The 23,391-nt window shown below is 45.9% G+C and overlaps 1 protein-coding gene across 2 annotated transcripts in view; it reads left to right on the top strand.

Moving 5' to 3' along the window:
* The window catches only part of FRMD4A (FERM domain containing 4A), a 751,780-nt gene that overhangs the window by 188,955 nt on the left and 539,434 nt on the right, over positions 1-23,391 (top strand). The gene's annotated exons all lie outside the window — the stretch shown is intronic.

Here is a 23,391-nt window from a genome sequence, read left to right as displayed (position 1 = left end):
GGGGAGGTATTGGTGTAGGGGGTGCAGTGGATGGTCGAGGGGGTCCATAGGTGGTGTAGGGGCAGCCGTGGGTTTGCTGTGGGTGGGATGGAGGTAGGTATCTCCTATATATTAGGACAGATATGTGACTTTGTGACTCATTGCTAAAGCTGGGTGGAGTCACAATGCTGGGCGGAGTCAAGTTACAGATCTGGCCAAATATATAGGAGAAGCATAAGAGAAAATAGGAGAACACACTGGCCAAATATATAGGAGAGAATAGGAGAACACACTGGCCAAATATATAGGAGAGAATAGGAGTACACACTGGCCAAATATATAGGAGAGTATAGGAGAACACATAACAGTACATTGTAATAACAGTACATACATAGTGAGCACAGGAAAGGCAGCAGCAGCAGCATGTTAACGCGACATACAAGCACTGCCTCTAGGCGCCAGCCATTGGACACATGCTGAAGGGTGCGCTGTGATTGGCCACCCGTCGGTGTGATGGGATGTAGCTACTGCTGCTGCCCCCGTGGTACAGAGCATCCCCAACTCCCTACATATAGCGGGGACGCGGGGTGAGGGCGGGTACGAAGCGGGGCTCACTGCCAGGGGACGGAGCGCACAGGCATCTTACTGCACTCTCCGGCGCCTGGCACTGTAGTGTCCGCCAGCATCTCCCTGTGTGAGCGGGGACCCAGGTGCTAGTTGCATTGGCGGCCAATCACAGCGCACTCCTCAGCCATGTGTCCAATAGCTGGGGGCAGGGCTTGTATGGAGCTTTAACGTGTCCAATAGCTGGCGGCGGTGCTTGTACGGAGCTTTAACATGTGTCCAATAGCTGACGGCTGGGGGTGGTGCTTATACGGAGCTTTAACCTGCTGCTGCTGTCTCTCCTGCGCTCACTATGTACAGTATGTACTGTTATCACCATGTACTGTTAAATGTTCTCCTTTTTCTCCTATATATTTGGCCAGTGTGTACTCCTATTCTCTCCTATATATTTGGGCAGATCTGTGACTTGACTCCGCCCAGCATTGTGACTCCGCCCAGCATTAGCAAATGAATCACAAAGTCACAGATCTGGGCAAATATATAGGAGATATATATATATATATATATATATCTCACCAATGCCTGGCATGAGAGTGTATGTATCTATCTATCTATCTATCTATCTATCTATCTATCAATCACACAAACACATAGTTACACGCACCTTCCCTAGTTCAAATATGGGGGGGCGCCAGTCCCATACTTTGCCAGGGGTGCTCGGACCCCTAGATACACCTCTGTGTGTAGCATGCACTTGATCTTTAGGAAATATGCTAATGGTGAGAGAAAGCCAAAAGTCCTTTCTCAGTCGCCTACAATCTTATACCACTTTCAGACAGAAAACCTGGCAATTACTCGCCATTTCAATGCCGTGTTGCCTGGCTCTGTCTGATCTCCCTTTCACACAGACAAGCAAATTATGACTCGGTAATTTGCAGATTAATACCACTTTCAGACAGAAAAGTCTGAAAGTCCCGGCAATTACCTGACATTTCAGTGCCGGGTCGTATTGCCGGGACCTGCCTGAACCCCTTTCACACAGACATGCAAATTACCGGGTCGAAAATTTCAACCCGATAATTTGCAGATCAACACGGGTATTTTGTCTGTGTGAAAGGGTCAACCCGTGTCATAATTCCCGTGTCTCCGACCCTGGTAGATTCCTGGGTCGAAGTCCTGGGAATTTCAACCCGGGTCGACCCTTTCACACAGAAAAAGGACCCGCATGTTTCATGAAATTACCGTGTGGAACTGCTTCACCCGGTAATTTCATTTTCTGTCTGAAAGGGTCACCCAGGTCGAAATTCCTGAGTCTCCAAACCTGGTAAATTCCAGGGTCGAAGTCCCGGGAATTTCAGCCCGGTTTGACCCTTTCACACAGACAAAATACCTGTGTTAATCTGCAAATTACCGGGAAAAGGAACCATGTTTTTCATGAAATTACGGAGTAGAACTGCTTCACCCGGTAATTTCAGTTTCTGTGTGAAAGGGGTATTAATAAATCAGTCAGTTAGACCCTAACACTGCTGCTGCTACATGTGGATGCACTTCAGGTCTTTTATTTGCAATATTTGTGACTGAAATAGTGACTGAACCCAGATGCTGACGGCTTTCCCAGGCTTTCTACAAAACATCTGTAATTAATTAACACCAGGAAAAGTGTCAGGCACAAAAAAAGAAATATGCATGAAGTTTTCATGATGCAGATTTTCCTTAAAATGGAAACTAAATAAACAGAGACAATTGGTCCATATAATAAAGCCATGGGGAGGAGGAGCAGACGAGAGCACAATGCATGGAGCAGAACTCAGCCATCATAATCACTGCCAGTGTATATAGCGGGAATCGAATCCTTATGAAGCTAGCGTATAGCAGTGTTGGGAGACATTTAGGGACATCTTTATAAAGTACTGTATATTAATGTGTGTTATCGGTGGCTAATTTCAAATACTAAGGATCTCCTCAATATATGTATGGGGCACCTCAGCAGATATCACCAACCCCCTGCTTATTTGGAGGATTTAGGGGTCTATTTACAAAGCCTTGGAGAGAGATAATGTGGAGAGAGATAGAGTACCTGCCAATCAGCTCCTGCCATGTTACAGGCTGTTTGAAAAATGACAGGAGCTGGTCAACCCAGCCCATGACTGGAAGTTAGGAGCTGATTGGCTGGTACTTTATCTCCCTCCACTTTATCTCTCTCCAAGGTTTAGTAAATAGACCTCACCCCATAATATTTTAATAGATAAATCATAAACATTGCATTTTAATGCTTAATGGGGGTAATTCCAAGTTGATCGCAGCAGGAAATTTTTTAGCAGTTGGGCAAAACCATGGTGGTCATTCCGAGTTGTTCGCTCGCAAGCTGCTTTTAGCAGCTTTGCACACGCTAAGCCGCCGCCTACTGGGAGTGAATCTTAGCATATTAAAATTGCGAATGAAAGATTAGCAGAATTGCGAATAGACACTTCTTAGCAGTTTCTGAGTAGCTCCAGACTTACTCGGCATCTGCGATCAGTTCAGTGCTTGTCGTTCCTGGTTTGACGTCACAAACACACCCAGCGTTGGCCCAGACACTCCTCCGTTTCTCCAGCCACTCCCGCGTTTTTCCCAGAAACGGTACCGTTTTTTCACACACTCCCATAAAACGGCATGTTTCCGCCCAGAAACACCCACTTCCTGTCAATCACATTACGATCACCAGAACGAAGAAAAAACCTTGTAATGCCGTGAGTAAAATTCCTAACTGCATAGCAAATTTACTTGGCGCAGTCGCACTGCGGACATTGCGCATGCGCTTTAGCGACTATTCGCTCCGTTGCGACAAAAAAATAACGAGCGAACAACTCGGAATGACCCCCCATGTGCACTGCAGATGTGGCAGATATAACATTTGCAGAAAGAGTTAGATTTGGGTGGGTTATTTTGTTTCTGTGCAGGGTAAATAATGGCTGCTTTATTTTTACACTGCAATTTAGATTGAACACACCACACCCAAATCTAACTCTCTCTGCACATGTTATATCTGCCTCCCCTGCAGTGCACATGGTTTTGCCCAGTTGCTAACATAATTCCTGCTGCGATCAACTTGGAATTACCCCAAATGTCCAAAATTTGATTATTTGGTACTATATGTAACAATATGTGAGTCTACAATGTGAGTGTCTCTAATAGTACAATCAAGACTCCTGAGTAGGGTGGCCAATCCTGGGCCATCTTTTCAATCCCGGATATCGGGATTGAAAAATGGTCAATTCCGGGATTGAATTGTTTCCTGTGTAGCCGCCTCCCCCCCCCCTGCACACATAACTCACCATACCACATGGGCAGGAGGCCAGGTCACTTCCTTCGGGTGCGGTGGGTGACGGGCAGCTGACTGCGCACACTTCCTCCGGGTCCGGCTGCGGGTGACGGGCGTATGGCTGCACAGTGTGACCTCTTACTTCACGTCACACTGCGCAGGGGGAGCTAGGAGGAGTGAGGCGGGCAACGTCTGAGCCTCCTGAGGACGCTCAACGCTGCCCGACACTGAAAAAAAACAAGGAGCTTTCTAATCCCGTACAATTTTAGGCCTAAATCCCGGGATCCCACCGACCACCCTACCCCTGAGCTACACGGCTCCTTCCCAGTCAGAACAGGAGGAGAGGAGGAGGAGGCTGGGTAGCAGAGTGAGTTGAGCTAGGGGCGGAGCTAGTACTACAATGTAGGACAGCACCAATTTCTTATTAGCAAATGTTGTGACTGCATCAGGTGTTATTGGTCCAGATGGATATCAGCCTAAAGGTATTCTGAATAGATTCAGGCTGTCACCTAATCACCTGGCACAGTATGGCTCTGCACACTCCTGTCACATACCTCTCTCCTTCATCAAGGGAACATGGCCCATCTATCTCTCTCTATCTCTGTCCATGCCCTGCTCCATTTCCTTCCACTTTTTTCTTGTATGTACTCCCTTGCCTAATGTTTTCAATCCCTCTGTCCCTGGAACCTGAATGCTGCCTTTTAAGTCAAATGTTGATCCCTTTCCCCAGCAAGGTCATAATATGTAGTGGGTGCTTGGCCAGTGCTGATACAATGCCTGTATTCACCGTTGCAGTGTGTGAGGGGTCGTGCTTTCGCTACTGCTCTTTCTAATATCACTCATTCTTACGTAAGGGTCAGAAATATGTGCTGAGCTCTTCCAGTCAGGGCTTTGCCATGCTTATCTGACCCTCGGCATTTTAGCCCCATCCATCTAGAATTCAGCCACCAGTGAGCTCTAACGCAAGTTGGTTAATGAAAATAAAAGTATTTTAAATTAGTCAGCTGACACACACCCATGTGTGCCGCAGAAAACACCCTCACATGCCACAAGTGGCACGCGTGCCAAGGGTTGCCGACTCCTGATCTAGGTTATATAACAAATGCAAATCTGTACAAAAATACAGTACATGTGCTATAATTTGTGGCTCCATATTTGGACCATGTGGGGTCCTCTACGATTACTGTGGTTGTAACTGGGTTTTTTAGCGTTTTAAGATCACTTAAATGTTAATGTGTACTGACAGCCGTGCAACGTAATTTGAATGCTGCGTGATTACACTGTCAGTGCTCTGTGCACTAACTTCATTTTGAGGTCTACATTGTAAAAGGAGATCTTTAAAGTGCTTTTTGACCCTGAAATGTAATTAATTCAGATACATAATGGATACCTAATTAGGGATAGTATTATCCAAGGCTGTCAAATAAGGCCATGAATATCATTTGGACTACACTTAATATTCATTCATAATTATGCAATATTTATTATTTATACCAAATGTTTTTAAATAAGTTAGCATCCACATTAGCTTTCTTTGTTGGAGTCTTACCTTATTAGCAGAAATGTTTCTTTTTCCACATATATAGCAGAACATGATGGAGTGCGCTATTTTCCTGTGACCTTCCTGCTAGCTCCTAGTCTGCTGCTTTTTCTAATTCATTCTGTTCTGTTGAATAATGATGTAATTAGACATGGGAAATAGAACTGGTTAATATCATGTAATTAACACCGAAAGGGGCTGAAGTTTTATATTTTATAACCATTACTAGATATATGTGATACAACAGATGTAGCTTGTATTTAACTTACCAAATGTCATCATGTGAAAGGTTTGGTTAGGCTCTTAGTGGCAGCGGGTAGTTACTGTATAGTCGTTTCATGTATTTTTGTGAAAGGGCTTCTTTAATCTGACTTCAGCAGTAGATAAATGCAGTAAATGAGATGAGCATGAGCGTTGTTTGCAAAATCAGTTCAGGAGCTAATCAGGGTTTTTTTTTACATTTAAGCTCAGACCAGGCTATATATAATTACAGTTCAACAAATGTATAAATAAAATGTGTGTTGTTGACCATGGTTCATAGTACAAAAAGCTATAAAATGGAAAATAAATGTATCTGCTGGGCCACATATGTAAAACATATCAGTACCAACAGCTTACTATTGTTAAATTAGTTAAATTTGGTCAAATAGCAATTCTGAAAAAGATAAGATGATGTATATCCAGGACCGGGTGGTCTTCAGTTTACCGGCTGTCGGGATCCTGGCTCACAGTATACCGGTGCCGGAATCCCGACACTCGGCATACCGACACCTTTTCTCCCTCTTGCGGGTCCACGACCCCCCTGGAGGGAGAATAGATAGGGTGGTGGGCGTAGCATGCTACCGTGCCCGCAGCGTGGCGAGCACAGCGAGCCTGCAAGGGGCTCATTTGCGCTTGCCCAGCTGTCGGTATGCCAGCAGTCGGGATTCCGGCGTAAGTATGCTGGCTACCGGGAGCCCCGGCCACCGGCATACCATACTACACCCCCCAGGACCTGATTCTGAGATAGATGGATCACTGTCAGGCAGGCCGGGCTGCCCATCTGGCACTTCTGGCAAATGCCAGAAGGGCCGATGGGCTGGGGGGACAGTCCCATCACACAGAGAGCAGCTCTCTGGTCTGTCCACTCCTCCGGATCACCTCCCGTCTCCATAGAAATAGAGACACGCCTCTTCTGACTCGCGGCACTCCGCCACCCATCTCTATTAAAATGGGAGCGTTCTGCGAGTCCATGCCCCCCTGACTCACATCACACCTCCGTCTTTAGTGTCCGCGCACCTCCGTTCATGACATATGGCGATGTCGGCCCCCAGTCCATCCCTGATCACTGTTCACAGGCACAGATGGCGAGTTTCTGCATACAGCACATGCAAACTTACACATTTTTTTCATATGTCCATCCTTTTCTGATTTGGACAGAACCTGACTGGATCTGTGTTTTCTGTGAGATAGGGCGTTGCGGGGCGGGAACTGGGGGGTGATGATGAGATCGCACGTAACCACCCTGACTTGTGGAGTGTTATGGATGTGTATAAACCGCTTCATGCGTATGGGGAAGGGAGGTCTGTTTCTGACGGATCTCGTGCACCGAGCATGGGGCTCGTGGAAGTGCAGATACTAATAATGACGGGTGTGGAGGTGTGCATAAAATCAGTGGGTAACATTGGTTTCCTGCTTAAGTCCTACAGATTCTCTCAGTAAATCCGGCTTCCATCACTGCCCATAACTACAGCCACTTTGTGTGTGACTCAGCCCTGTAATGCAGAAGCGTCACCAGGTGGGGTGACACCCAGCGCAAAATAGAGCCTGACCGAAAAAGGATGAGACCTCATGGGAAGGGACATGGCCTCATGACACGTCCCTGCTTTCATCACTCTGGGGGCGTGTCCAGCATCCCTGGAGATGCTGGGCTGCTCCTGGAGACTTTGGTGACTATTCAGAGATGGAGACAGCTGCTGCGTTTGCATGCAGCGGCTGCAACCATAGGGTCTGCGCACATGCACTAGCCATAGTTCACATACGTAACCCTTCACCATGCGATTGAATCCCAGAAGGATGCGTTCACATACTAATTGAGAGCGGCGGCCGTCGGACGGGTTTCGACGCGGCCTACGGTGGGCGTGGTCCGGATGCAGCGTTTTCAGGGCAGCTTTGTGACGTCACATGCAGGGCTTAAGCTGTGTCAGTGTGTAAGCAGGGCGTACGTACAGACAGAAGAAAAGCTGGAGTTGGGTTTTTCAGTGTGATTTTCAAATACTAATGTGATTATGTGTTTTATTTTATATTTTCATGACAGTTATGTATTAGCTGCATGTTCACTTATATGTTAGCTGCATATTTCATTTAATATGTGTTGGGTGCCTGTTTCATTTCATGTGTGTTAAATGACATTTAATCGTTCACTACATATTTACTTGTGTTTTAGGGTGTGGTATGAGAAGTTGACATTCAGAACGTCGACATGGACGTTATGTTGACAGGGGAAAGTCGACATTCACAAATGACGACACGGTCACAATGTTGACATGTTCATAATGTTAACATGTAAAGTGTCAGCATACAATTTTTGCATATTTTAGGCTAACCCTAAACCTTATCACTAATCCTTGAAATGACACTAATGCTAAATGTCGATATTATGAACATGTCAACATTTTACTTGTCAATCTAATGTTCATGTCAACATTCTAAATGTTAACATTCTGTGTGTTTTTATTAAGTTTATGAAGAAGTACAATAAAAGGATGATCTTGGTAGATGTCCTAGCAGTGAGTGACGAAAAAGCAGAGCCCGCATACTGTATACTGGCTCTCAGAAGTGTAATGTACAGTGCATCCAATGTGTATGTTATTAAGTACGAGATATGGGGTGGTATCTGTCTATGTACAGGGCGCATATAAAATATTTATAACGTGGAATACATCCCTTTTATTATTGAGAAGATGGTATATCCTTCGTATGACAACTTGATGGTTTCTCTGATTTCTCCTTCCTCCTCTCGTAGAATCATATAGTGATCCCAATGTTCATAAAAAACAGAAGTAAAGAAAAAATGTGTAGAACAGTTTTTCACCAATTGGTTATTTCCACAAATTTAGGAAATAAAAGGGCGTACCCCACTCACACAGAGACAAGTGAGTGGAAACCCGTAAAGGTATCTTTCAACCAGATAAATTTCTTTAGAGTGTTGAAGACTAAATTTCAGGAGCGTACCCAAAACTCACAATAGTGAAATGATGAGAAATCACATAAAGGTATCTTTAAAATCTTTTGATCTTTCAGATGCGTACCCCAACTTACACAATTTGCAATTGGAACATATACATAAAGGTTTCTTTTAAGTTTTCTACCACCAAGGAAAATGCGTACCACAACTCACAGGATATGGAGGTGTTCAACTCCTATCATGGTATCTTTATCCACGGTCTCAGGAAATTATTCCACACAGGATACACGAAGAAAACAGGGAAGGATTCCTCTTTGTTTAGTTAAAACGGAGGGTTTATTTCCCAAATACATTAAAAAGTCAAAAACATTTCTTCTTAAGAACAGATGTCGGAATACAAATAGCAAAAATAAAAAATAAAAAATAAAAATTCAAAAATGAATCCAATTCTGGTCGTCCCAGGCTACTCACAGTACTGTTTGTTCAACGCGTTTCGGTCTTTAGCAGGACCTTTATCTTGATAAAGGTCCTGCTAAAGACCGAAATGCGTTGAACAAACAGTACTGTGAGTAGCCTGGGACGACCAGAATTGGATTCATTTTTGAATTTTTATTTTTTATTTTTGCTATTTGTATTCCGACATCTGTTCTTAAGAAGAAATGTTTTTGACTTTTTAATGTATTTGGGAAATAAACCCTCCGTTTTAACTAAACAAAGAGGAATCCTTCCCTGTTTTCTTCGTGTATCCTGTGTGGAATAATTTCCTGAGACCGTGGATAAAGATACCATGATAGGAGTTGAACACCTCCATATCCAGTGAGTTGTGGTACGCATTTTCCTTGGTGGTAGAAAACTTAAAGATACCTTTATGTATATGTTCCAACTGCAAATTGTGTAAGTTGGGGTACGCATCTGACAGATCAAAAGATTTTAAAGATACCTTTATGTGATTTCTCATCATTTCACTATTGTGAGTTTTGGGTACGCTCCTGAAATTTAGTCTTCAACACTCTAAAGAAATTTATCTGGTTGAAAGATACCTTTATGGGTTTCCACTCGCTTGTCTCTGTGTGAGTGGGGTACGCCCTTTTATTTCCTAAATTTGTGGAAATAACCAATTGGTGAAAAACTGTTCTACACATTTTTTCTTTACTTCTGTTTTTTATGAACATTGGGATCACTATATGATTCTACGAGAGGAGGAAGGAGAAATCAGAGAAACCATCAAGTTGTCATACGAAGGATATACCATCTTCTCAATAATAAAAGGGATGTATTCCACGTTATAAATATTTTATATGCGCCCTGTACATAGACAGATACCACCCCATATCTCGTATTATATACTGCTCTTGTAAAATTGGTGATTTTTACTTTGGCATTTGTAGTGGACGGGCTGCACTGCGCCACACGGGCGACCAGTTCAGAACAAACCTTCTTTTTTATGTTATTAAGTGTTAGCTGTCTAGCCTGTAGCAGTATGTTGCAAACCGTATTTTATAGTAATATGTATTTGTATGTATAAATGTCCGTGACCATAAAAAGATAACTGTTTCTTATGTTTCATATTCATTTTATCTCCCAGCCACGCTTGTTGATTACAACATACAATCAGTAGCAGAGATGTGTGTAATGACCTGCTCTCTGTTAGCACAGATCCTAGTGCTGTGCCATAAAGATTTATTACTTCAAAATGTAATTTCACCCATGTTGCTCTGTGTTTAACATTGGCGGGAAAAGTCAGTGTTCTAATCAATTTAGCAGGCATCATGGCGATGTATGGTGATGTGATGTTGCATGCTAATGAATGGCTTAGTTCATATGTAAATCACCTCAGAGTTCAGCCTGACATCCTCTCCAGGTAGCAGGATTTATTCCTGTCATGGCCACGTTGTAATTGCAGCAGTTGCAGATACATTTTTCTTATGGGTGTGATAGTTAGTGCTAAGTACTGGATACAATATAGGGGGTCATTCCGAGTTGTTCGCTCGTTATTTTTTTGTCGCAACGGAGCGATTAGTCGCTAATGCGCATGCGCAATGTCCGCAGTGCGACTGCGCCAAGTAAATTTGCTATGCAGTTAGGAATTTTCCTCACGGCATTACGAGGTTTTTTCTTCGTTCTGGTAATCGTTGTGTGATTGATAGGAAGTGGGTGTTTCTGGGCGGAAACAGGCCGTTTTATGGGTGTGTGTGAAAAAACGCTACAGTTTCTGGGAAAAACGCGGGAGTGGCTGGAGAAACGGAGGAGTGTCTGGGCGAACGCTGGATGTGTTTGTGACGTCAAACCAGGAACGACAAGCACTGAACTGATCGCACTGGCAGAGTAAGTCTCGAGCTACTCAGAAACTGCACAGAGAAGTCTTTTCGCAATATTGCAAATCTTTCGTTCGCAATTTTGATAAGCTAAGATTCACTCCCAGTAGGCGACGGCTTAGCGTGTGCACTGCTGCTAAAAGCAGCTTGCGAGCGAACAACTCGGAATGACCCCCATAGTACAGACACATAAATGCTAGTGAATAATGTATCTAATGCAGAAATCTTGTGGTAATTGATGGAGCTGCTTTATTATTTACCATTTGTTGTAATTTTTTTCTATTTAGTTTTCTCTATCGTCCTAAGTGGATGCTGGGGTTCCTGAAAGGACCATGGGGAATAGCGGCTCCGCAGGAGACAGGGCACAAAAGTAAAGCTTTTACAGGTCAGGTGGTGTGTACTGGCTCCTCCCCCTATGACCCTCCTCCAGACTCCAGTTAGATTTTTGTGCCCGGCCGAGAAGGGTGCAATTCTAGGTGGCTCTCATAAAGAGCTGCTTAGAGAGTTTAGCTTAGGTTTTTTATTTTACAGTGATTCCTGCTGGCAACAGGATCACTGCAACGAGGGACAGAGGGGAGAAGAAGTGAACTCACCTGCGTGCAGGATGGATTGGCTTCTTGGCTACTGGACATGAAGCTCCAGAGGGACGATCACAGGTACAGCCTGGATGGTCACCGGAGCCACGCCGCCGGCCCCCTCACAGATGCTGAAGCAAGAAGAGGTCCAGAATCGGCGGCTGAAGACTCCTGCAGTCTTCTTAAGGTAGCGCACAGCACTGCAGCTGTGCGCCATTTCCTCTCAGCACACTTCACACGGCAGTCACTGAGGGTGCAGGGCGCTGGGGGGGGGCGCCCTGGGAGGCAAATGAAAACCTTTAAAAAGGCTAAAAAATACCTCACATATAGCCCCAGAGGCTATATGGAGATATTTACCCCTGCCTAAATGTACTAAATAGCGGGAGACGAGCCCGCCGGAAAAGGGGCGGGGCCTATCTCCTCAGCACACGGCGCCATTTTCTGTCACAGCTCCGCTGGTCAGGAAGGCTCCCAGGTCTCTCCCCTGCACTGCACTACAGAAACAGGGTATAACAGAGAGGGGGGGCAAAATAAATGGCAATATATTAATATAAAAGCAGCTATAAGGGAGCACTTAATCATAAGGCTATCCCTGTCATATATAGCGCTTTTTGGTGTGTGCTGGCAGACTCTCCCTCTGTCTCCCCAAAGGGCTAGTGGGTCCTGTCTTCGTATAGAGCATTCCCTGTGTGTCTGCTGTGTGTCGGTACGTGTGTGTCGACATGTATGAGGACGTTATTTGTGTGGAGGCGGAGCAATTGCCAAATATGAGAATGTCACCTTCTAGGGGGTCGACACCAGAATGGATGCCTTTATTTGTGGAATTACGGGATAGCGTCAACTCGCTTAAGCAGTCGTTTGCCGACATGAGGCGGCCGGACACTCAATTAGTGCCTGTCCAGGCGCCTCAAACACCGTCAGGGGCTGTAAAACGCCCCTTGCCTCAGTCGGTCGACACAGACCCAGACACAGGCACTGATTCCGGTGGTGAAGGTGACGAATCAACCGTATTTTCCAGTAGGGCCACACGTTATATGATTTTGGCAATAAAGGAGATGTTACATTTAGCTGATACTACAGGTACCACTAAACAGGGTATTATGTGGGGTGTGAAAAAACTACCAGTAGTTTTTACCGAATCAGAAGAATTAAATGACGTGTGTGATGAAGCGTGGGGTGCCCCGATAAAAATTATTGGCTTTATACCCTTTCCCGCCAGAGGTTAGGGAGCGCTGGGAAACACCTCCTAGGGTGGACAAAGCGCTAACACGCTCATCAAAACAAGTGGCGTTACCCTCTCCTGAGACGGCCGCACTTAAAGATCCATCAGATAGGAGGATGGAAAATATCCAAAAAGGTATATACACACATGCAGGTGTTATACTACGACCAGCTATTGCGACTGCCTGGATGTGCAGTGCTGGGGTAGTTTGGTCAGAGTCCCTGATCGAAAATATTGATACCCTGGACAGGGACAATATTTTACTGTCGTTAGAACAAATAAAGGATGCATTTCTTTATATGCGTGATGCACAGAGAGATATCTGCACACTGGCATCACGGGTAAGTGCTATGTCCATTTCGGCCAGATGAGCTTTATGGACACGACAGTGGACAGGCGATGCGTAGAGGAGTTATTTGGGGTCGGTCTATCGGATTTGGTGGCCACGGCTACGGCCGGGAAATCCACCTTTCTACCTCAAGTCACTCCCCAACTGAAAAAGGCACCGACCTTTCAACCGCAGCCCTTTCGTTCCTTTAAAAATAAGAGAGCAAAGGGCTATTCATATCTGCCACGAGGCAGAGGACGAGGGAAGAGACAGCAACAGGCAGCTCCTTCCCAGGAACAGAAGCCCTCCCCGGCTTCTACAAAAGCCTCAGCATGACGCTGGGGCTTCGCAAGCGGACTCGGGGGCGGTAGGCGGTCGTCTCAAGAATTACAGCGCGCAGTGGGCTCACTCGCAGGTAAATCCCTGGATCCTGCAGATAATATCTCAGGGGTACAGGTTGAAATTAGAGACAGAGCCACCTCGCCGTTTCCTGAAGTCTGCTTTACCAACGTCCCCCTCAGAAAGGGAGACGGTTTTGGAAGCCATTCACAAGCTGTATTCTCAGCAGGTGATAGTCAAGGTACCTCTTCTACAACAAGGGAAGGGGTATTATTCCACTCTTTTTGTGGTACCGAAGCCGGATGGCTCGGTAAGGCCTATTCTAAATCTGAAGTCCTTGAACCTGTACATAAAGAAGTTCAAGTTCAAGATGGAGTCACTCAGAGCAGTGATAGCGAACCTGGAAGAAGGGGACTTTATGGTATCCTTGGACATCAAGGATGCGTATCTCCACGTTCCAATTACCCCTCACACCAGGGGTACCTCAGGTTCGTTGTACAAAACTGTCACTATCAGTTTCAGACGCTGCCGTTTGGTTTGTCCACGGCACCTCGGGTCTTTACAAAGGTAATGGCCGAGATAATATTTCTTCTTCGAAGAAAAGGCGTATTAATTATCCCATACTTGGACGATCTCCTAATAAGGGCAAGGTCCAGAGAACAGCTAGAGATGGGTTTAGCACTATCTCAAGAGGTGCTAAAGCAGCACGGATGGATTCTGAATATTCCAAAATCCCAATTAATGCCGACAACTCGTCTGCTGTTCCTGGGGATGATTCTGGACACAGTTCAGAAAAAGGTTTTTCTTCCCGAAGAAAAAGCCAAGGAGTTATCTGACCTGGTCAGGAACCTCCTAAAACCAGGAAAGGTGTCTGTACATCAATGCACAAGAGTCCTGGGAAAAAATGGTAGCTTCTTACGAAGAAATCCCTTTCGGCAGATTCCATGCAAAGGGATCTGTTGGACAAATGGTCAGGGTCGCATCTTCAGATGCACCTGCGGATAACCCTGTCGCCGAGGACAAGGGTATCCCTTCTGTGGTGGTTGCAGGAGGCTCATCTATTGGAGGGCCGCAGATTCGGCATGCAGGATTGGATCCTGGTGACCACGGAGGCCAGCCTGAGAGGCTGGGGAGCAGTCACACAGGGAAGAAATTTCCAGGGAGTGTGGTCGAGCCTGAAAAAGTCTCTTCACATAAGCATTCTGGAACTAAGAGCAATCTACAATGCTCTAAGCCAGGCGGAACCTCTGCTTCAAGGAAGACCGGTGTTGATCCAGTCGGACAACATCACGGCAGTCGCCCATGTAAACAGACAGGGCGGCACAAGAAGCAGGAGGGCAATGGCAGAAGCTGCCAGGATCCTTCGCTGGGCGGAGTATCACGTGATAGCACTGTCAGCAGTATTCATCCCGGGCGTGGACAACTGGGAAGCAGACTTCCTCAGCAGACACGACCTTCACCCGGGAGAGTGGGGACTTCATCCAGAAGTTTTCCACATGCTATTAAACCGTTGGGTAAAACCAATGGTGGACATGATGGCGTCTCGCCTCAACAAAACACTGGACAGGTATTGCGCCAGGTCAAGAGATCCGCAGGCAATAGCTGTGGACGTGCTGGTAACACCTTGGGTGTACCAGTCGGTATATGTGTTTCCTCCTCTGCCTCTCATACCAAAGGTATTGAGGATTATACGGCAAAGAGGAGTAAGACTAGTGGCTCCGGATTGGCCAAGAAGGACTTGGTACCCGGAACTTCAAGAGATGGTCACGGACGATCCGTGGCCTCTACTTCTGAGAAGGGACCTGCTTCAGCAGGGTACTTGTCTTTTTCAAGATTTACCGCGGCTGCGTTTGACGGCATGGCGTTTGAATGCCAGATCCTAAAAGGAAAAGGCATTCCAGAAGAAGTCATTCCTACCTTGATAAAGGCAAGGAAGGAAGTCACCGCGAAGCATTATCGCCGTATTTGGCGAAAATATGTTGCGTGGTGCGAGCAGCGGAGTGCTCCGATGGAGGAATTTCAACTGGGTCGTTTTCCTACATTTCCTGCAATCAGGATTGTCTATGGGTCTCAAATTGGGATCTATTAAGGTTCAAATTTCGGCCCTATCAATATTCTTCCAAAAAGAATTGGCCTCAGTCCCTGAGGTCCAGATTTTTATCAAAGGAGTACTGCATATACAGCCTCCTGTGGTGCCTAAGGTGGCACCGTGGGATCTAAATGTAGTTTTAGATTTCCTCAAATCCAATTGGTTTGAACCACTAAAGAATGTGGATTTGAAATATCTCACATGGAAAGTGACTATGTTACTGGCCCTGGCTTCGGCCGGGAGAGTATCTGAACTGGCGGCTTTGTTTTATAAAAGCCCTTATTTAATTTTCCATTCGACATAGGGCAGAGCTGCGGACGCGTCCGCATTTTCTCCCTAGGGTGGTATCAGCGTTTCACCTGAACCAGCCTATTGTAGTGCCTGCGGCTACAGACGACTTGAAGGACTCCAAGTTGTTGGACGTTGTCAGAGCCTTAAAAATATACATTTAAAGGACGGCTGGAGTCAGAAAATCTGACTCGCTGTTTATACTGTATGCACCCAACAAGTTGGGTGCACCTGCTTCTAAGCAGTCGATTGCTCGTTGGATTTGTAACAAAATTCAACTTGTACATTCTGTGGCAGGCCTGCCACAGCCTAAATCTGTTAAGGCCCATTCCGCAAGGAAGGTGGGCTCATCTTGGGCGGCTGCCCGAGGGGTCTCGGCATTACAACTCTGCCGAGCAGCTACGTGGTCAGGGGAGAACACGTTTGTAAATTTTTACAAATTTGATACCCTGGCAAAGGAGGACCTGGAGTTCTCTCATTCGGTGCTGCAGAGTCATCCGCACTCTCCCGCCCGTTTGGGAGCTTTGGTATAATCCCCATGGTCCTTTCAGGAACCCCAGCATCCACTTAGGACGATAGAGAAAATAAGAATTTACTTACCGATAATTCTATTTCTCGGAGTCCGTAGTGGATGCTGGGCGCCCATCCCAAGTGCGGATTATCTGCAATACTTGTACATAGTTATTGTTAACTAATTCGGGTTATTGTTTAGGAAGCCATCTTTCAGAGGCTCCTCTGTTATCATACTGTTAACTGGGTTTAGATCACAAGTTGTACGGTGTGATTGGTGTGGCTGGTATGAGTCTTACCCGGGATTCAAAATCCTCCCTTATTGTGTACGCTCGTCCGGGCACAGTACCTAACTGGAGTCTGGAGGAGGGTCATAGGGGGAGGAGCCAGTACACACCACCTGACCTGTAAAAGCTTTACTTTTGTGCCCTGTCTCCTGCGGAGCCGCTATTCCCCATGGTCCTTTCAGGAACCCCAGCATCCACTACGGACTCCGAGAAATAGAATTATCGGTAAGTAAATTCTTATTTTTTGCTCACATTGCTCCAACAATTGAGGTTCATTATATTGGGCAGTATGGATAGTGCAGAGTTTGTATATTCTCCCCATACTTGCCTGGGTTTCCTCCGGGTACTCTGGTTTTTTCCTCCCACACTCCAAAAATATACTGGTAGGCTAATCGGATCCCAACAAAAATTAACCCTAGCTTGATGTGCGTGTACATGTGGTAGGGAATATAGATTGTAAGCTTTACTGGGGCAGGAACTGATGTGAATGGGCAAAATATTCTCTGGAAAGCGCTGCGGAATATGTGTGCGCTATCTAAATAACTGGTAATAAATAAAATAATTATATTGTGTGTTATTTAAACAACAAAAGTCGAAGAAATAATGCATTTAAATAGATAAGTATTTTTAGTTTTCTCAGCATCAATTTGTTCTGGGCCACTTATACTTCTATAAAATTACATAAGTGTTATTCCACAGCTGTGGAATTAGGGAGGCTTTCAATATTTCCCCGTCTGCCCCCACATTGCGCGCGCACAGGATCTGCACTGCACGGGCTGGGGAGATATGATTGCATCTCACTGATGCGAATGCCTCTGCCTGATTGACAGGCAGAGGCATTCGAGGAACATTACAGGGCGGCGCGGCATTGCTGGGGTGGTGATGTGGCTTTGGGCAGGCGTCACATGGGAAATGGGGGCAGGTTCGGGGTGGCCGCGTGACGTAACATGCGGCCACTGTGACCTGGAAAATGGCTGCTCTGCGCCTGGCTTGACAGCCTGGGGGGGGGGACCACAAATCAGTGATGTGATTGCAATTGAATTGCGATCACATCGCTGCTGTCAGACGCGCAGAGAGGAGCGTGGATGCCCACAGAGAAAAACTTGAGGGGGGGGAAACAGTGTTATTTTAAGCACAGTGTATAACATCTGCCTGCACAATCGTGTCTGGGGGGGAGGCACACACTGACTGGTGATATATCAATATGCTATTACGCTCTATTTTAAGTACTACTGCATATAAGGGATGCCTGTTACAATCAGTAAGGCACTGATCTATAATCAGTACAGCCACACTGACTGAGGGGTGTAATTGGTATTATAAGGGACGGGGACCTGCTAGGCTGCTACAATCAGTAAATGGGGGTCACTAATGTGATTGGGTGTAATAATAAGTATTATAAGGTATAGGTGCCTGCAATATATATCAGTGCTCCACCCCACTGATTGTAGCAGGCACTACAGTCAGTGAGGGGAGGAAAGGGATCGGGGGGGGCAGAGCTGTAACTAGACTTTTTGGTTCCCTGTGCCAGAAACAGAATTGGCGACACCCCCCTTCCCGCCCATTTTTCCAATAGGGTCATAAGGTGCATGCCTCGCAGAGAAGGTGCATGACAAACTTGACCCCAGAGAAAGCCCATGCTATGGTGCCCCTTCCCAAACACACACACACACACATATATATTTACATATACGATATATATATATATATATATATATATTTATTTATATATGTATATATACATATGTATACATATATATATTTATACACATAATACACACACATTTCAATATACTGCCACACCCAGGACTCAAACCCACAACCTGCTGCATCCCAGCCAAATACTCCACCCACCAAGACACTTGATCCCCCATAAAAACTTGGAGATTTGTAACTATATGAAGCAACCTGTACCCTGTAAAAAAATAACAAGCACCATAATCGAGCAGATCTATGCAGAGTGCAGCCAATCATCCAAACCCTTGCAGCCACACACTACATAGATCTGCCCAGCAGGGCCAAATTCAGGCACATTATTGGTTGCCCCCCCCCCCCCTTCATCACGTCATTGCCCCCTTCATTTTGAGTGCCAGTCCAGGTGCCTCGAGACCACCAGAGCAGCCCCAACCTCACCCTACTATCAACTCCTGGACCACAATTTGCTGCCAGTTGTCTTACCCCCATCATTTGCTAAAATAGGATTTTAATACCTACCGGTAAATCCCTTTCTCTTAGTCCGTAGAGGATGCTGGGGTCACTTCAAGAACCATGGGGTATAGACGGGATCCACAGGAGACATGGTCACTTTAAGACTTTCAAAGGGGTGTGAACTGGCTCCTCCCTCTATGCCCCTCCTCCAGACTCCAGTTATAGGAACTGTGCCCAGGGAGATGGACATTTCGAGGAAAAGGATTTATTGTTAAACTAAGGTGAGATACATACCAGCTCACACCTCAAGCACGCCGTACAACATGGCATTCAACACAACGGAAGTCAACGGCATGAACAACATCAGCAACAGGCTGACTATAAACGTAACACATGTGTCTAACCATAACCAATAACTGCAGATACAGTACGCACTGGGACGGGCGCCCAGCATCCTCTACGGACTAAGAGAAAAGGATTTACCGGTAGGTATTAAAATCCTATTTTCTCATACGTCCTAGAGGATGTTGGGGTCACTTCAAGAACCATGGGGTTTATACCAAAGCTCTAGAACGGGCGGGAGAGTGCGGATGACTCTGCAGCACCAATTGACCAAACATGAGGTCCTCATTAGCCAGGGTATCAAACTTGTAGAACTTCGCAAAAGGTGTTTGAACCCGACCAAGTAGCCGCTTGGCAAAGTTGTAATGCCAAGACCCCTCAGGCAGCTGCCCAGGACAAGCCCACCTTTCTGGTAAAATGGGCCTTCACCGATTTCGGTAACGGCAATCCAGCCGTAGAATGAGCCTGCTGAATCGTATGACCAGCACGCAGTAGTCTGCTTGGAAGCAGGAGCCCCAATTTTATTGTGAGCATGCAGGACAAACTGAGCCTCTGTTTTCCTGAACTGATCCGTTCTGGCGACATAAATTTTCAAAGCTCTGACTACATCAAGAAACTTCGATTCCAGCAAGGCGTCAGTAGCCACTGGTACCACAATAGGTTGGTTCAAGTGGAACGATGAAACCACTTTCGGCAGAAACTGCTGATGAGTCCTCAACTCTGCTCAATCTTCATGGAAGATCAAATAAGGGCTCTTGTGAAACAAGGCTGCCATTTCAGACACCCGCCTGGCGGATGCCAAGGTCAACAGCATGACCACTTTCAAAGTAAGGAATTTCAACTCAACCTTCTGTAAAGGTTCAAACCAATGAGATTGAAGGAATTGCAACACCACGTAAAGATCCCATGGTGCCACAGGGGGCACAAAGGGAGGTTGGATGTGCAATACACCTTTCACGAAGGTCTGAACTTCTGGAAGGGAGGCCAATTGTTTTTGGAAGAAAACCGATAAAGCTGAAATTTGAACTTTAATTGAGCCCAACTTTAGGCCCGCGTCCACACCGGCTTGTAGAAAATGGAGAAAACGTCCTAACTGAAATTCTTCCGTAGGAGCTTTCTTGGATTCACACCAAGACACGTATTTTCTCCAAATACGGTGGTAATGTTTAGATGTTACTCCTTTCCTGGCCTGAATAAGAGTGGGGATGACTTCCTTGGGAATACCCTTTCGGGCTAGGATCCGGCGTTCAACCTCCATGCCATCAAACAAAGTTGTGGTAAGTCTTGGAACACGCACGGCCCCTGCTGTAACAGATCCTCCCTCAGAGGAAGAGGCCAGGGATCTCCTATGATTAATTCCTGAAGATTTGGATACCAAGTCCTCCTTGGCCAGTCTGTAACAATGAGGATCGCTTGTACCTTTGTTCTTCTTATGATCTTTATCACTTTTGGAATGAGTGGAAGCGGAGGAAACACGTACACCGACTGAAAGCACCCACGGTGTCACTAGGGCATCCACTGCAATTGCTTGAGGGTCTCTCGACCTGAAACAATATCTCTGAAGTTTCTTGTTGAGGCGAGATATCATGTCTATTTGAGGAATTCCCCAAAGACTTGTCACTTCTGCAAAAACCTCTTGATGAAGACCCCACTCTCCTGGATGGAGATCATGTCTGCTGAGGAAATCTGCTTCCCAGTTGTCCACTCCTGGAATGAAGATCGCTGACAGAGCGCTTGTATGCCTTTCCGCCCAACGGAGCACCTTTGTGGCCTCTGCCATTGCCGCTCTGCTCTTTGTTCCGCCCTGGCGGTTTATGTACACTACTGCTGTTATGTTGTCCGACTTAATCAAGACGTGCCGATAGCGAAGAAGATGTTCCGCTTGTAGAAGGCCATTGTGAATGGCCCTTAACTCCAGAACGTTTATGTGTAGACACATTTCCTGGCTTGACCATCTTCCCTGGAAGCTTTCCCCCTGCGTGACTGCTCCACAGCCTCGGAGACTCGCATCGGTGGTCACTAAGATCCAGTCCTGGATCCCGAACCTGCGTCCCTCTAGGAGGTGAGAGCTGTGCAGCCACCACAGGAGTGAGATTCTGGTCTTGGACGACAGGGTTATCCTTCAGTGCATGTGCAGATGGGACCCGGACCACTTGTCCAACAGGTCCCACTGAAACACTCTCGCATGGAATTTGCCAAACTGAATGGCCTTGTAGGCCGCCACCATCTTCCCCAGCAACCGAGTGCATTGATGGATCAATACTCTTGCTGGTTTCAGAATTTTAAAGAGTTTTTTGTCCCGAAAAAAGAGTAACGGGACAGAGAGGATAGCCTCTTTTTGGGGGCACTCCTTGCTTTAAGTTATTGTTTAAAATCAATTTTAATTTAATTCGTTAAAAGTAATAGTGGTAATATAACTTTATTCTAACCTTATCCTATAACCTTACTGGTTAGTAAACGTATTGATACAAATTGCTTACCCTTTTACATGTAGATCAACATGTCATCAATTTTTTCGCACATGGCTCAGGTATTCTTGTTAGAGAAAACAATGGTCTGGTATCCGTAACCCGGCTTATTGCTGTTTTATTTGTACAATTTTTTTGTTTCTAATAAATCATAAAGCCAGAAATCATCCAGTCAGATTGACATGAATATACGAGCCAAAAGTTAACAAAGAAGGGGGAAGCAATGTATCACTGCCTGGTGAATAAATATAAGTGATACATATTTGCAACATGTGGTTTTGGGAGCAGTATTGAAATTATTTCTCCCACCACATCGGGCATAAACAATACATATGGAGACGCAGTAATTAATGAGAATCAACTTAATACACCTGTGATGTTGTACTTCACTATACAGAATTATTGTATTAAAGGTAGAACCAGCACCGGGTATCCGACCACTTCTGCTGCCTCCCTATGTGTGGCAAATTCCACAGTGAATAGGGGGTGAGAGAGTAGTACGGACAGCGCTGATAAGAAGAAAGAAGAGCGGTGTCTACTACTGTTGAGGGCCGCGAGTACAGAAATCCCTGGTAGCCGCAGGGCTATTGCAGGGAAATCGGACTCACCGCACCTCAATGAGTGAGGCACCTGAATACCTGTCAGTAGATGGAGAATCTGCGTTGAGATTACTGGTGCCGCTGGCGTGTATATATGCTGCGCCTCTCTGATGCCCGTCTCCGGTGCCGTGTTCTCAGCACGGGGATTCCGGAATCACGTCACAATGACGCCTCCTAGCTGCTGAACGTACGTTTCACCCTACAGGCAGGGCTTGTTCACCAACAGTCCTGAGTGAGTGTCCCTCGGTTTTACTTATATAAGCGCAAGTGCTTACCAGATGGTGTAATCAATCGTGATTGATAGTCAATTCAATCACTTAGAACTGCTGTTGCAGTGACAACTATTTAATAGATTTTAAAGGATTTTAAAAGGCTTGTTAATGGTTTCAGAATTTGTTTGCTGAAATTGGTAATGACTATCCTGAACGGCAAACCTCAGGTAAGCCTGATGTGGAGGATAAATGGGAACATGTAAGTAGGCATCCTTTATGTCTATTGACACCATAAAATCTCCCTCCTCCAGACTGGAGATCACTGCCCAGAGAGATTCCATCTTGAATTTGAATTTTCTCAGGTAGAAATTGAGGGATTTGAGATTCAGGATTGGTCTGACTGAGCCGTCTGGCTTCGGGACCACGGACAGGCACGAATAAAAGCCTTCTCCCTGTTGCGACGGGGGAACCCTGACAATGACTTGATTGTGACACAATTTTTGTATTGCAGCGCATACCACCTCCCTGTCTGGAAGAGAAGCTGGTAAGGCTGATTTGAAAAATCGTTGAGGGGGGACATCTTGAAACTCCAGTTTGTACCCTTGGGACACTATTTTTAAAACCCATGTGTCCAGGGCCGAACGAGCCCAGAACTGACTGAAGAGCCTGAGACGTGCCCCCACCAGTGCGGACTCCCGCAGAGGAGCCCCAGCGTCATGCGGTGGACTTGGCAGAAGTCGGGGAGGACTTCTGCTCCTGGGAACCGGCCACGGCCGGTGATCGTTTCCCTTTTCCCTTTCCCCTAGTAGCAAGGAAGGAAGACCCTCAGCCCTTTCTGTATTTATTGGGCCGAAAGGACTGCATCTTATAGTGGTGTGCTTTCTTTTGTGGTGCAGGCACATAAGGTAAAAATGATGACTTACCCGCGGTATCCGTAGATACCAAATCAGCGAGGCCATCACCAAACAACACACCACCTTTATACGGTAGAACCTCCATAGCTTTCTTAGAGTCAGCATCAGCATTCCATTGATGAATCCACAATGCTCTCCTAGCTGAGACTGCCATGGCATTGGCCCATGATCCCAAGAGGCCAATATCTCTCGCAGCTTCCTTCAG

The sequence above is a fragment of the Pseudophryne corroboree genome, chromosome 6 (assembly GCF_028390025.1).
Source record: "Pseudophryne corroboree isolate aPseCor3 chromosome 6, aPseCor3.hap2, whole genome shotgun sequence".
Classification (NCBI taxonomy): domain Eukaryota; kingdom Metazoa; phylum Chordata; class Amphibia; order Anura; family Myobatrachidae; genus Pseudophryne; species Pseudophryne corroboree.
This window is presented reverse-complemented; position numbering and strand designations above follow the sequence as displayed.